Raw genomic sequence first — 13,920 nt, forward strand, 5'->3', positions numbered from 1 at the left:
TGAGCTGTAAGCCATAATCATCACAATTATGACAAATCACGGCTTGAATTATCTTGCTTTGCATGTAATGAGTCTATCTCATATATTAGTTTCACCTTTTAAGTTGCATTAGTGAAATAAATGAACTTTGCACGGTATTCTAATTATTCGAGTTTAACCTGTATATATTTTTGGAAAGCAAAAAGCCCTGTAAAAGAAAAAAAAATGCTAGTTGCAATTTTTTATACTGCGCGATATTTGAGCAAATGTTTATCAAATCAATATTTTTAGAATAAAATACACTAAAATTAATTGTAGTGCACACAAACAGAATATAATACCGATTTTTATAAAAAAATATAACCGATGGGGTCGTGTCAGATAAATACATACCAAATATAGCAAGCCATAAAAGTGCATGCGTCTGTGAAATTGCAAAAAACAATGGTACCCAAAATTGCCTATAGGTGACGCTTTAAAATCCTTTACTGCTCATCAATTTAGGTTAACAGTGAGTGATGGCCCTAGAACTATTGCTCTCACTCTGATGTTCACGGTGACATGTAACATGTGTGGCGCAATGTACGTAGGCACAACTGACGCATGTTTGCATTTGTATGTGTGTGTACTGTATTTTTTTTTTCTAACAAGTCCCCCTATGGGATAGCACAGATACAGTGACAGGTCCTCTTTATGGAGACATCAGGGGTCTGTTAAATACAGATCGTGCTTCATCAGCTTCTTCTCTGGCCAGCTGTAAGAAACGTTACTGCAACAGCTGTGACCTCGGTATAACCATTTCAGGACAGCGTTCTTTATATATGTAATGGACAGCGTTCTTTATATATGTAATGCGGTTCTGAACTGGTTAAACTGGCCATACACTGCTTAAAGGAGAACTATGGGGTTAGGGCTTTTCCCCATAGTTCTTCTAAGGGTAATGGGAGGACACAAACTAGCGTCCTCCCATCACCTAAAGCTCAGTATACCGTGAGCTACGGCTCGCGGTATACTGAGACAACGCAGCTGAAGCGGATCCCGACAATTATGTCTGGATCCGCCCAGCTGCGTAAGTGACAGCTGGCTCTGCCTATCTAGAGGGGAATCCAGCCCCTCCCCTGTCACGGCAGAGAGCCGTGACAGGATCGAGAAGTGAGCGAACGCCGGTATGTGTTGCTCACTTCCCGATCTACTGAGCCGACCTGTGACAGTTTAATTGTTACAGGGCGGCTAGAACTATAAGGTGAGTGAAAAGCACTCACCTCATAGTTCTCCTTTAAATGTTGGCAGAGTCTTGCTGACTCTGCTGAAATTCACACAGTGTGTGGCCCTGACAGCACCCCTCTGTTTGAAAAAAGTCAATTTTTCAATACACTTTTGTTGAAGGAGCCGGCTGAAACCTGTCGGCTGGACTGTTTGGATATTTTGACAGTGGCAGGTGCTAGCTAGTAGCGGAGATCCCATGTTTAGCATTGATAGGGGAATCAAGCTTATTTTTCTTATCCTACCTATGGGGCTGAACGAGAAAAAAAACACTGAGTGTATGACCAGTTTGATACTTGGCATCCTTTGGTAATTGCATAAGACCAGAAAAGGGTATTTTAATATAGTGTAAACTATGCTAGAATATGCATACAACTTAAATTGTACTTAAATTGCTGCTGTTACATATAGATATCTTGGGGGAAAGTTGTATGAATCTTGTATATAAACATTTGTAAATACATCCCATAGTGTGAATGGGCCCTAAAACGTGGGTACAACAAGGAACCAAAAAGCCCTTTAAAAAAATACAAATAGACCTTTCCCAATTTCCTAAAGACAGATTCATAGTTTTTTTAGTTTTTTTAAGTACCCATCTGAAATAGAATAACCAAAATAAATATTTTGAAATGCCTTGTTTTATGTATAGGACGCATAAGGCCTGGTTCACACCTGAACGTTTTGTAGAACGTTCAACGCTCGACGAACGCTCTACAAAACGCTCAAACATCTAAATCCCATTGTGTTCAATGGGTCTGGTTCACACCTTGCCGTATTTCCGCCCGTCCGAACACGATACAAAACGGCCTACGCCCAAAGAAGTACATGTACTTCTTTGGGGCGTTTTGGTCTCGCGTTTCCATTGGGATACAGCCAAGTAGCCCACGGAAACGCACGTTTGTTTTACCGCGAATCGCTGTAAAAACGTGCGACGCGAATCGCGCGACAAACGCGCATATTCAATACGACTAGGTGTGAACCCAGCCTTAGGCAATCATATTTGCTCATTACATAAGTAGACTCTGTTTCCTGCTGATTCACTTATCTCACTTATACTCAGCAATATAATGTTATTAGGCAATGCTGACATGTACACTACTGATTATTTGTGAGGACAAACTACAACAGTGAAAAGCAGGCTTAGGCAGAAATGTATTTTACTTTTAAAATTATGGTATGATTGTTGGGTAGTAAGATGTGGAAAACTAATGGGTTTTAAAACCTTCAATTTAATGTAACCATGTCTCTACAGCAGGAGTTTCAAATGGGGATGCACCGATACCGGTATTATGGTACCGAGTACGAGTCCCGATCATTTTTTTCCGGTACACACCGATACCAATTACCGAGTACCGGAAGTCCCATTCCTGATTAGCCAGGAAGCCAGGCAGCCACCCGTCTTCCTGATTAACAAGAAAGTCTGTCCCCTCTCACCTCAGCATGTCCAGCCTGTCACCCCCGGGGCTTCTCTAGCCAGAAGCGGCCTTCCTCTGGTTCGCAGCCAGAGCCGTCTTGCTGGCCAATCATGGAAGCCGGGCGCAGTGTAATGACGCGGCGCCCTGCTTTCTGATTAACCGGGAGGCCGGCTCCATGCTCCCTCGTCATGAGATGACGAGGGAGCATGAAGCAGACTTCCCGGCCAATCAGAATGCCGGGTCCTGCGTCATTACATAGTGCCCAGCTTCCTGATTGGACAGCTTCCCGACCAATCAGGAAGCCAGGCAGCGCGTCATTACACGCTGCCTGGCTTCCTGAATGGCCGGGAAGCCGGCTCCATGCTCTCTCATCACAAGTGACGAGAGAGCATGGTGCCGCTTCCCGGCCAATACAGAAAGTATCGGGCTAGGCATCGGAGCATTTGGGCGAGATGCCCCTGGCATCTACGAGGGGCAGCTGTCACCTATTCAAGTTAATGATCAGTCGACGACAGCAGCTGCATGTAAACTCCAGCACCATGCATGTAATTGTATGTGATAAGAGTGCATGCGATTAGAAAACACTCTCCCTGGATGCACAATCGATGCGTTCAGGGAGAGTGATTGATTCCTAACCAAATGTAATCTTATCACATACCACTACATGCGGTGTGCAGGCGTTTACATGCAGCTGCTGTCGCCTGATCATTAACTTGAATGGGTGACAGCTGCCGGGAATCAGGAATTCCTAATTGCACCTAAACATACAGGTGTTAAGGGAGCCTAATACACTCCCCCCACACATAAAAAAAATACTACCCCTGCACATATAAAATAATATGCTTCCCCCCACACATAGAAAAATATACCCCCACATATAAAAGCTACACTTCCCCCCCATACACATAAAAAAAATACACCCCCCACATATAAAATACAGAGCCCCCTCTACTGCTTACCTTTTTGCAGGGAGGAGGCGAGGAGGTAGAATCCCTGTTCCAGTGGTGATTAGTAAGGTCTGCTGCAAATCTACAAGCGATCGGGCGAGATGCCCGATCGCTTGAATGTAAACAGCCATCGCGGGCTCTTTACATTTCTGACAGTTTCCCCACTTGTGTGCACGCTTGGCGACCGCGCACGAGCAAGGGGGGAAAGGAAGGACGTCTTAAGAAGCCCTCCCGCTCCTATAAGGCCCCGGTCATTCAGGAACGGCCATGGATGGGAGGTGGTTAATATACAACTTCTTTTAACCCTTTTACTCATTAACAAGAGGGGGGCCGAATCTGGGCGACTCTGGAAAAGCACCCTCCCAGTGCAGAGGGCATGTGGCCTGGTATAGTAGGGAGGGGGGGAACTTGCTCATCCCCCCCCCCCTTTTCTGCCCTGGCAAGCCTGTGCTCGGATCAAGGGTCTGGTTAGGTCTGGTAACAGCCTTCAAATACTTTGAGAGGGAACCCCTCGCACTTTTTTTGTGTTTTTTTTAAATGTGGTCCCTCCTAAAATTCCTACCAGACCTTAAAGGTCTGGTATAGGGCTGCGCAAATTAACGATTAATTCATTGATTAATCGTTAAAATTTCTGATCGATTAAGACGCTTTTGATCGCTAATGAAAAAAACTCACCTCGGCTTCCGGGAGTCCCGTCGGAGATCCGGTGACGTCACGGACATCGACGTCACCGGACTCCTCCCCCCTTCCCCAAGTGGCTCAGTTGGCTAACGAAGGGAAGGGGGAAGGAGTCCGGTGACGTCGATGTCCGTGACGTCGCCGGACTCCTCCCTCCTTCCCTTCGTTAGCCGATGGAGCCACTTGGGCTGGTGAGTTTGCCCAAGAAACTTGTTCTGCCCTATCAATTTTAAATAGGTTATACTTGCATGTAAAGGGAACATCACTGTGCAGCCTGCCAATTGACATCGAACCTTTCTTCTACAATCTTCCCAGCTGGTCAGTGTGCCCACAAGTGTGGACCAAACTCCAAGGCATTGGCCTATACACATACAGCACAGCAATTAAGTAATAAAATGAACTAGGATCACACTAATCCAGCACGTTATTATTCTGAGTTGCACCACTCACGCGGCGGCCATATTGAGTGGGGCACGTGAGATTAATAACGTGCTGGATTAGTGTGATCCTAGTTCATTGTATTACTTCATTGCTGTGCTGTATGTGTATAGGCCAATGTAGTTGGATCTGTATGTGCGTTATAATTAATCGATAAAAAAAATTTCGATTAATCGAATACGAAAATTTTAATCATTACCAGCCCTAGTCTGGTATGACTTTTGGGGGGTACCCCGCACACTTTTTTTCTTCAATGGGGTCCCTACTAACATTCCTACCAGACCTAAAGGTATTGTTTGGGAGGGGGAACCGCACACTTTTTTTTTTTTCTTTTTAAATGCCATTTTTTGCTTTACAAATGTCATTTTTGCTGCAGCAGGTTCTATACATTGTACAGATGCGCCACTTTACAGGCAGTTTAAAGGAAACCCCCAGGCACGATATTTAAAGGAATTTTAATTTTTTTTTTATTGTTTCACTTTAAGTGATGTTAAAATCACTACTCCATTAAAAACAGTATTTTTAAAAAGTTTTTTTTCTCCATTGATACATGTCCCTCAGGGCAGTACCCACAAACCCTTTTTATGGCCAATAACTTGCATATAAGCCTTTAAAATGGGGTCAGTTGATTTTGAAAGTTCTAGTCCCATAGACTTGCTTTGAGTTCGAATTCAAACTTTTTCCATGTTCTAAAGTTCGAATTCGAACCAAACAGGGGGGTGTTCGGCTACTCTACAGGGCATAAATAAAATAAATATTACCTAAAGCCAGACTGTAAAAGAAGATGCTATATACCTACTTTTCAGGTAGCTCACATCTTCTATTACAGGCTGGCTTTATATTTTATTTGACCTTGTAGTGAAAGCATTACTTTGAAGTCTATGTCAGGCAAAAAATACTTTTTTAGGTTTTGGACAAAGTAGGTAAGAATGAACCCCTGTCAAGAGCCTTGGTCATCCACAAAATAAATACTGGGACATGCAACAATTTACTAATTAGACAAAGTTACATACTTCAACAATAACACTTTCACCATGTCGGAAGCTTTGACTCTACGCAGCTTTTGCACTGCATAAAGATTTGAAGTGCATGTCCAGCCAAACCTTTTGTCTTAGTTTTGAACAGAGTGGAAAAGGATTAGGTAGATAGCCAGTTTGCAAGCATTCCAGAGATGATACTGCTGCCTCCCAAATGTCTGGGTTTTTTTTAATCCCAAGAGGGATTTTTCTTTGCAATACTGAGCAGCCAAGTGGTTGGCGTGCAGTCCCATTGGCTGCAAAGGTCACGTTTGGCATGTGACACCACTTGCCAAACATGACATGCTGTATAAAATTTCACATGGCCGCTAAACACAGCATCATACTCGCTGCATGTGGATATGCCCTAGCATTCTGCATGTTAGGTTTTAGGTGGGAGGTAAAAATATGGATCAATGACCTGTTTTTACCATCTCTTTGTCGCCAGTATAAATGAGGCCTTACTTACTTTTTGGTGGTACCTTGGAAGGAGCTGGGAACAAGAGTAAAGGAATCATAGTGGCAGTATCCCTGTGAGCTGCAAGAAACTAGTTGGCAATTTAACAGCCTGAAATGAACACAAGCTTGGAATTCATAAAGAGGGTTGTAGAGTGTCTTCCGCAACTTGCAACAGATTCATGTGGTATATATAAATCTGTCGCAGAATTGCCTCAGCTAGAATTTGGTCTGCACCCAATACTTACAGGTGCAACACAATTTGCTCAAACATGGAAGATGTCTTATTTGCCTCCACTTTTCTTATCACTAATATGGCAGAATTTCTAAATAGCGCCAGAATGGAAATGTGTCTCACATAAGAACTACCTGGATTTTTTTGCACGCATCTGAAATAGCAAGAAAACTGTTACACAGCTTTCATGAATTTGGTGCAGGAGTTCCCAATACAACCATAACACCAGAAAAGTTGCAAATGCTTTAATACATTTCCCCCAAGGTGTTTAGGTACGATATCTGTCATAGTGTTTTTGCATCTGCATGGATTTTGGTTTTAAATGTACAGTGGTACCTCGGTTCACGAACTTAATTCGTTGCACAATTCTGGTGGCGAACCGAATTGGTCGCGAACCGAATCAAACTCTGATCAGACCGCGATCTTGACTAGAGGAAGCCACGGCCATGTGTCAGAGCAGGGAAGATGGCTGCGGTTGTGTTCGTCACCCAATGCGGAGTTAGTGAACAGAAGCAAAATTTTGCCGAACTTCCTGTTCGCAAACCGAATTGTTTGTGAACAGAAGCGTTCGTGAACCGAGGTACCACTGTATAACTGAAATCTTACAGAATGGTTTAGTTAAATCAGGCTAAGCTGTAGCTAATAGTTAGTTTTCCTGGCATTTGCTAAAATGTTACCGATAGGCATCCCAAATGCTGTCAGAACACTGTGCAGAAAATAGAAGTGAAGCTTTCTAGATGATTGAAGACCCACAGACTTACTGCTTCAAGAAGCGTCTAAATAAAGTCCTGGAACAAAAAACAAACAAACAAAAAAAAACACGTATTAACTGCATGTTCACTGTCCCATTGGTTTTCAATCCAAACTTGTGCCAATACTGTCTGTAACAACCAAAGATATTCATACTACAGTGGTACCTCGTTTCACGAACGCCTCTGTTCACGAACAATTCAGTTCGTGACCAGGAAGTTTGTCAAAATGTTGTGCCTCCGTTCGCAAACTCTGCCTCGGGTGATGAACAAGACCACGGCCATCTTCCCTGCTCTGACACATGGTCGTGGCTTCCTGTACTCGAGATTGTGGTTGCAGACAGTGCTGTGGACACTTACTGTGAAGCTTTTTTGTGTGCTTTGTAGCACAGTACTGTACAGTATTACTGTATTCAACCCAGCATGGCTCCCAAGAAAGTGCAGAGCAAACATGGTGGGAAAAAGAAAGTGCAGAGCATTAATGAAGGTTACAAGAATGTGCAGAGCGTTAATGAAGGTGACAAGAATGTGCAGAGCGTTAATGAAGGAGACAAGAATGTGCAGAGCGTTAATGAAGGTGACAAGAATGTGCAGAGCGTTAATGAAGGTGACAAGAATGTGCAGAGCGTTAAAGAAGGTGACAAAAATGTGCAGAGCAAGAATGGTGGTAAAAAGAAACTTGTGGTTAAATTTATTTTATTTTTTTTCATATGGTTCAGAACGGATTAACCTGATTTACATTGAACCCTATGGGAAGATGTGATTTGGTTCACAACCAAATATCGGTTCGCAACCATGTTCGTAGGGGTCAGAACAGATTAACCTGATTTACATTGAACCCTATGGGAAAATGTGATTTGGTTCACAACCAATTCAGTTTGCGACCAGAATCGTGGAACCAATTAAGTTTGTGAACCGAGGTTCCACTGTATTCACAATTTTTTAAAAAAAAAACTAAATCTGGAAGTGACAAACCGTGTCTTTTCCAACTGTATTACATATTCAGCCACTCCTACCATACAGAGCAACTTTCAACTGTAATGTTGACAGCTGGGATATGTGGGCAATACTGGCTCGGGAGCAGTGGCAAGGAGAATGGGAGTAGGACGTAGAAGATACATCCTAGAAGCTTTGTTGAAGTTTTTACGGCATATCTCCTATACCAAAGCCACCAAATTGTTAATATTGCATTTTTTTTTGCAATATTTATTTATTTATTTATTTTGCGAGCATGATGCTCGCTAACCCCTGGAAAATGTCGTTGTGACGAAACGCATCGGTAGGCAGGGCAGACACATGCTTCCTGATACCAGAGCGCTGCTGTTTGTACTGCTGGAAAAGTTTCTCATGATTGAATGTGGATTTTACCTGTAAGTGTTTTTAACCTTTTCATAAAGCCTGGGAGGTAATACTACACTATGAGAGGTATCTAATTCCTGTTTGAGCTCAACTTAAACGTTTTTAATCTGAGAAGAAAGGAGGAGATAGAGGTGGAAGCGGAGCAATTCCTGGGAACTGAAGCGCAGATAATAAGAGGAAGACACCAGAGATACAAGCGTTTAGGGTTATCCTATACAGGGTAGACCTGCATGCCTGGTGACTGTGGTTTTTAAGAGTTCTGAGCACAGTGGTGTAAAGAGACATAGCATTTCGCGCATGCGCACCTGTGGCCCTGGCGCCAGGAGTTCTGCCAGAAAGAAGGAGACCCCGTGCCCTGCACTGCCTCTGGCGACCCTGGTAAGAGGTGGCACCCCTGGTACCCTGACAATCTCCACCTTTATGTTGTTATATTAGTGTATGGGTGGGCAATTCCGGCCCCCCAGCTGTTTTGGAAGTACATGTCCCATGAGGCATTGAAAGACTCTGACAGCCACAGGCATGACTCCCAGAGGCAGATGCAGGATGGAATATGTAGTTGAAGCACAGCTGGAGGACCGTAGTTGCCCACCCCTGTATTAGTGCATTTTTACCTCTCAATGATAGGCATGTGTAGCTATATACTTGCATGGGACTGCAGACGATACCCTACTATCACTTTTATGGAATAAAAACACAGACAAATGTATTGGCAAATATTGGCCGCTGCACTTTTATTGGTGTTAATTCTATTAAACTTTATTTAACCAAACTTGAATAACCAAACTTTAATTCACCACCATCAATTGCTTAGTAATTACAACTCAAGCAACGAAAACCATCATCTAACTGTAAATTATTCCCCTTCAAGAAGAGGTGACAAACCACATAAAGGTGCCATGACAGGGGAGGGAGGGAAGCTCACTGAGGTGCTCTCCAACCAACTGGCACTGATCCCAGTCAGAGTCCTCCTTTATATAGGGTAGACTGGAGAAGGTTTTGCAAGCTTCTGGAATCTTCTGGAAGGAAATTTTCCCGCCCAAACCTCCAGGTGGATTACCTGAGGTCATTTAAAGGGCCAGTGACACTGTAAATAAAACAAGAGAAAACAGCAAACAAGGCAATATCTCCTATCTGGGATCATCGCAGACCCATGTGAGGGAGTCCTTAAATTAACTCCCTCTTCCATTCTCTCCCTGTCAAAACAGGAATGTTAGTTCAGTGTTAGGGTGAAAAGGCTCCATAGAGGTTGACCTGTTCCCTGCCTGAGCTATTTAGCTATTTTGTTTACTAAAGACATTAGCATGTATACTGAACTTACACAAATGGCAAGTTGTTGTATAAAAACTGGATCATATGATCTGTTTCTGCAGTCTTTATTACAACTGGATCATCTGCGGTATTAACCCCTTCGTGACGGGAGACATACACTGTACGTCCCGCCACGAAGTGCCCAAATGACTGCTCACGTACACTGTACATGATCAGCTATTTGGGGCTCTGTAATGCTGGTAACCGCTGAGAATCAGAGGTTACCGTTCATTAATAGATGCCTCAGTATTGAGGCATCAAATAATGAAAGAGTTCAGCTTTTTCAGACACTCGATCCCTTTCAGGAATCAGGTGTCTGACAGTGAGAGCAGGGCTGCATATGCAGCTCTAGCCGTTGTTCTATCAAAGATTGTGACTGGGTTGGAATGTGTGACTGGTCACGTGGTCACACATTTTAATGTGATCATGCCCACTTTTTCGGCGGTGGAATATGTGACCGGCGAAAGATGAAGAATTCCAACGCTTTTTCAGCTCTTCCATCATGCCGATCTGCCCTGGAACAACTGAAAAAGCGTTGGAATTCTGCACCTTTTGCCGGTCACATATTCCACCGCCGAAAAAGTGGGTCGTGATTACGTTAAAATGTGTGCCCACGTGACCGGTCACACATTCCACCCCCGAAAAACTGGGCGGGATTACGGTAAAATATGTGACCACGTCACTGGTCACACATTCTAACGCAGTCACAACTTTTGATAGAACACCATCACTGACAGCTAGTATAGATCGGGAACTTTCAGTAATAGAAACATTTACAGGTTTATTCACAAAATGGCGAAGAGTTTGGAGAAGGCAGGAGAAGTGAACAATCTAGAACAACATAGCTGATTTGGAAAAAACCTCCAAGTCAGCTCACTTTCCAGTTCAGCTATATTGTCCTAGATTGTTTCCTTCTCCTGCCTTCTCCAAATTCTTCACTCTTTTGGGAATAACCCTGATATACCGTATATACTCGAGTATAAGCCGTCCCGAATATAAGCCGAGGTACCTAATTTTAGCAAAAAAAACTGGGAAAAAGTATTGACTCGAATATAAGATATACATTTTTCTATTGCTGAAAGAATGTTGCAGGTTTCTGATCATTGTTGGAACGATCAGAAAACCTTTAGTTACATCTGATCCTGAAATGCTGCAGTGTCTCTAAGGATATTATTGGTTGTTCTTGAAGCAGCCTAACAATAACCAAACATTAATTCATTAAATTATCAAGCAGTAATAGTGAGATTCATTCACAATGACTGCTTGATATAATTAAATAAATAAAAAATGTAAAAAAATGTTTTTTTAACTAGTGAAAAGCCTAAAAAAGAAAATACAGTTTAATTTTTTTTTAAATAAATGTAACAAATAAAAATGATATATTTAAATATATTTTTATGCTATCATTAATATAAAAATTAACCCATTACAATGAAAATCTGCAGCTGAGCTACAAATTTGTATTTCACCCTAAGGGATTATTTTGTTTTATTATTTAACCTCCCGCTGTCACTGAGTGTGACACATAGTGACATTATATGCCAGGTGACTACTATTAACTTTAGCTTTTAGAGAAAAAAAGATTAAAATGTTAGATTTAGTTTAGAGAAATACAGAAAAAATGCTAAAATCTTAGGAATGTGAGATTTTTTTACAAATAAAAGGACAAATAAATGAATGTATTTAATGCAATAATTTTAGCTGTGCTATTTCTCTAAAATATACTACACATCGGGGGGAAAAGTGTTTTCTTTACATTTTTCCTCTTTTTTTATATGTTTTATTTGTCCAAACAAAAGAAAAACCATGGGGCTTTGAAGGTGTCACATCTGGATATACGGGCGTGTAATCAAATACATAATATTCTTGATCAATTCATAAAAACTAATAATTTAATATTTAATATTTAAAAAGTTACATGATTACTGGAGGTATACATAAAACCAATGCAACAAAACATACCCCAGAAAGCAGGTTCTTATCCCCATATCATGGCGCCCCCCCTGGATCACACATGCACATCATATACAGTCTCAACAATTTTAAAATTACTTGGTTTTAAACAATTTCATGTTGCATTCATATAGTGTTTCTCATAAATTATGGTTGATTGTGCACTGGGTCCAGCCTTCGATGCATTTCACAACAAGCATTAATTAAATTACATAATTGATAACATAAATACAGAAAGAACGTCCCATGCCAATATAATGTATCATATATCAAATAAATACAATTTGGTAATCTGGTAAGTGGTGGGTGGGTCAAACCATTAATCCAAGGAACAAACACCTGCAAACCCAGAGAGGCGGAGAGTGGAGAAGGACACACAGGGACATTCGAAATGGAGGAGTCGAACAGCCCTCAGTGTCCACCAAGCAAAATATACAGTATCTGTCATGACCATAAAATTGACAGTATGTATAGCCTCTTATACTGCCATAAAGAAACTACCCTATTCATATCATAAACTAACAATAACCTAATAATATCAATTCTCCTCAAGGTATGAGATTCAGAGCAACCCCTGCACATCAAAAAGCCCCCATAGACCAAATCATGTGAAGTGATACTGCCGACATCAAATATAGGGATAGAAAGAGCCATTTTATAAGGGAAATAAATAACAACACAGGTACCTAATCAATGGTCAGAGGGTGAGCCGAGGTAAGTCCATACTTCCTCCAGAGGGAACCCCCATCTGTATCCCCCACTCTCCCCGAATAATCAAATATTTTATTTGTTCTAAGTGAGGCGTTAGGTACACATATGTGATATCAATGTATAGCCCTATCTGTCCTCTAAAAAACCATATATAATATGTCTGGGTGCACTTAGTAAGAGAGTATATTACTGACATGGAAGAATGACACAGCAAAAATGTCAAAAGTGTGTCAGTCATTTACGAACAGAAACTATAAACAAGCTCAGTCATGAAGGGGTTAAACCTTGGTTTTACTCAACCTGCAGTATTCGTCCATATTATAGTAAATAAAATCAATAGTTACAAGTGTCTGCTTTAAGTGTGCAATGTAAACTACTGACTTTTCACCTGCCATACTGCCTTTACAGATTAGGCTAATGCACACACTACCCTGACATTTCAACCAAACACTGGTTTACCTGTAAACGTGAGAAGGCTTAGAAGTAAAGCTGATTAAACTCTAAGCCATAGCTAATTAAAGAGAAAAAATCCTAGCGAAATGCAGACCTATACTGCACAGTTGAGAATAAGATACTGACACTCACTATGAGATACAATGTATGCATCCCTGCTAAAAATAAAAATAATGAGCAGAGACGATAACAATGCCGATGAAAGACACTTGTAATAGGATTTGTAATTTTAAAAGGTGACTGGCTTAGAGGACAAGGACTGTTGAAACTCTATATGGCATTCCAACATGGAAACTACATAATACTGGAGTCAGGCTCATGGCCACAAATCCTAAATATTTATCAGCTTGTTAAAGGAGAACTATGGGGTCAGTGTTTTTCCCCATAGTTCTCCTTGGGGTAACGGGAGGACACAAACTAGCGTCCTCCCGTTACCCTAAGCTCAGTATACCGCGAGCTACAGCTCGCGGTATACTGAGACGCCGCAGCCGGAGCGGATCCCGACGTAGATGACGGGATCCGCCCAGCTGCGTGAGTGACAGCTGGCTCTGCCTATCTAGAGGCAGAGCCAGCTGTACCCGCCCCCTCCCCCGTCCGTTCCACCAGTCAGCGCTGGCAGATCGGAGCGGGGAGAGGGGAATCCAGCCCCTCCCCCTGTCACGGCAGAGAGCCGTGACAGGATCGAGAGGTGAGCGAACGCCGCTATATGTTCGCTCACCTCCCAATCTACTGAGCCGACCTGTGAAAGTCTCATTGTCACAGGTCGGCTAGAACTATGAGGTGAGTGGAAATCACTCATGTCATAGTTCTCCTTTAAAGGATGACTTTTATAAAAAGGACAATACCAAGTTACGAAGTCTTAACTCTAGTGGTTTTGTATTTATTTCCTGACCCCACAGGACCACCTCTAACAAGATGATAAAAGACAGACACCCCCCCCCCCACCCACACAAACGCCCG

This window comes from Nanorana parkeri, unplaced genomic scaffold (genome assembly GCF_000935625.1).
Source record: "Nanorana parkeri isolate BGI_ZX_2015 unplaced genomic scaffold, ASM93562v1 scaffold863, whole genome shotgun sequence".
Classification (NCBI taxonomy): Eukaryota; Metazoa; Chordata; class Amphibia; order Anura; family Dicroglossidae; genus Nanorana; species Nanorana parkeri.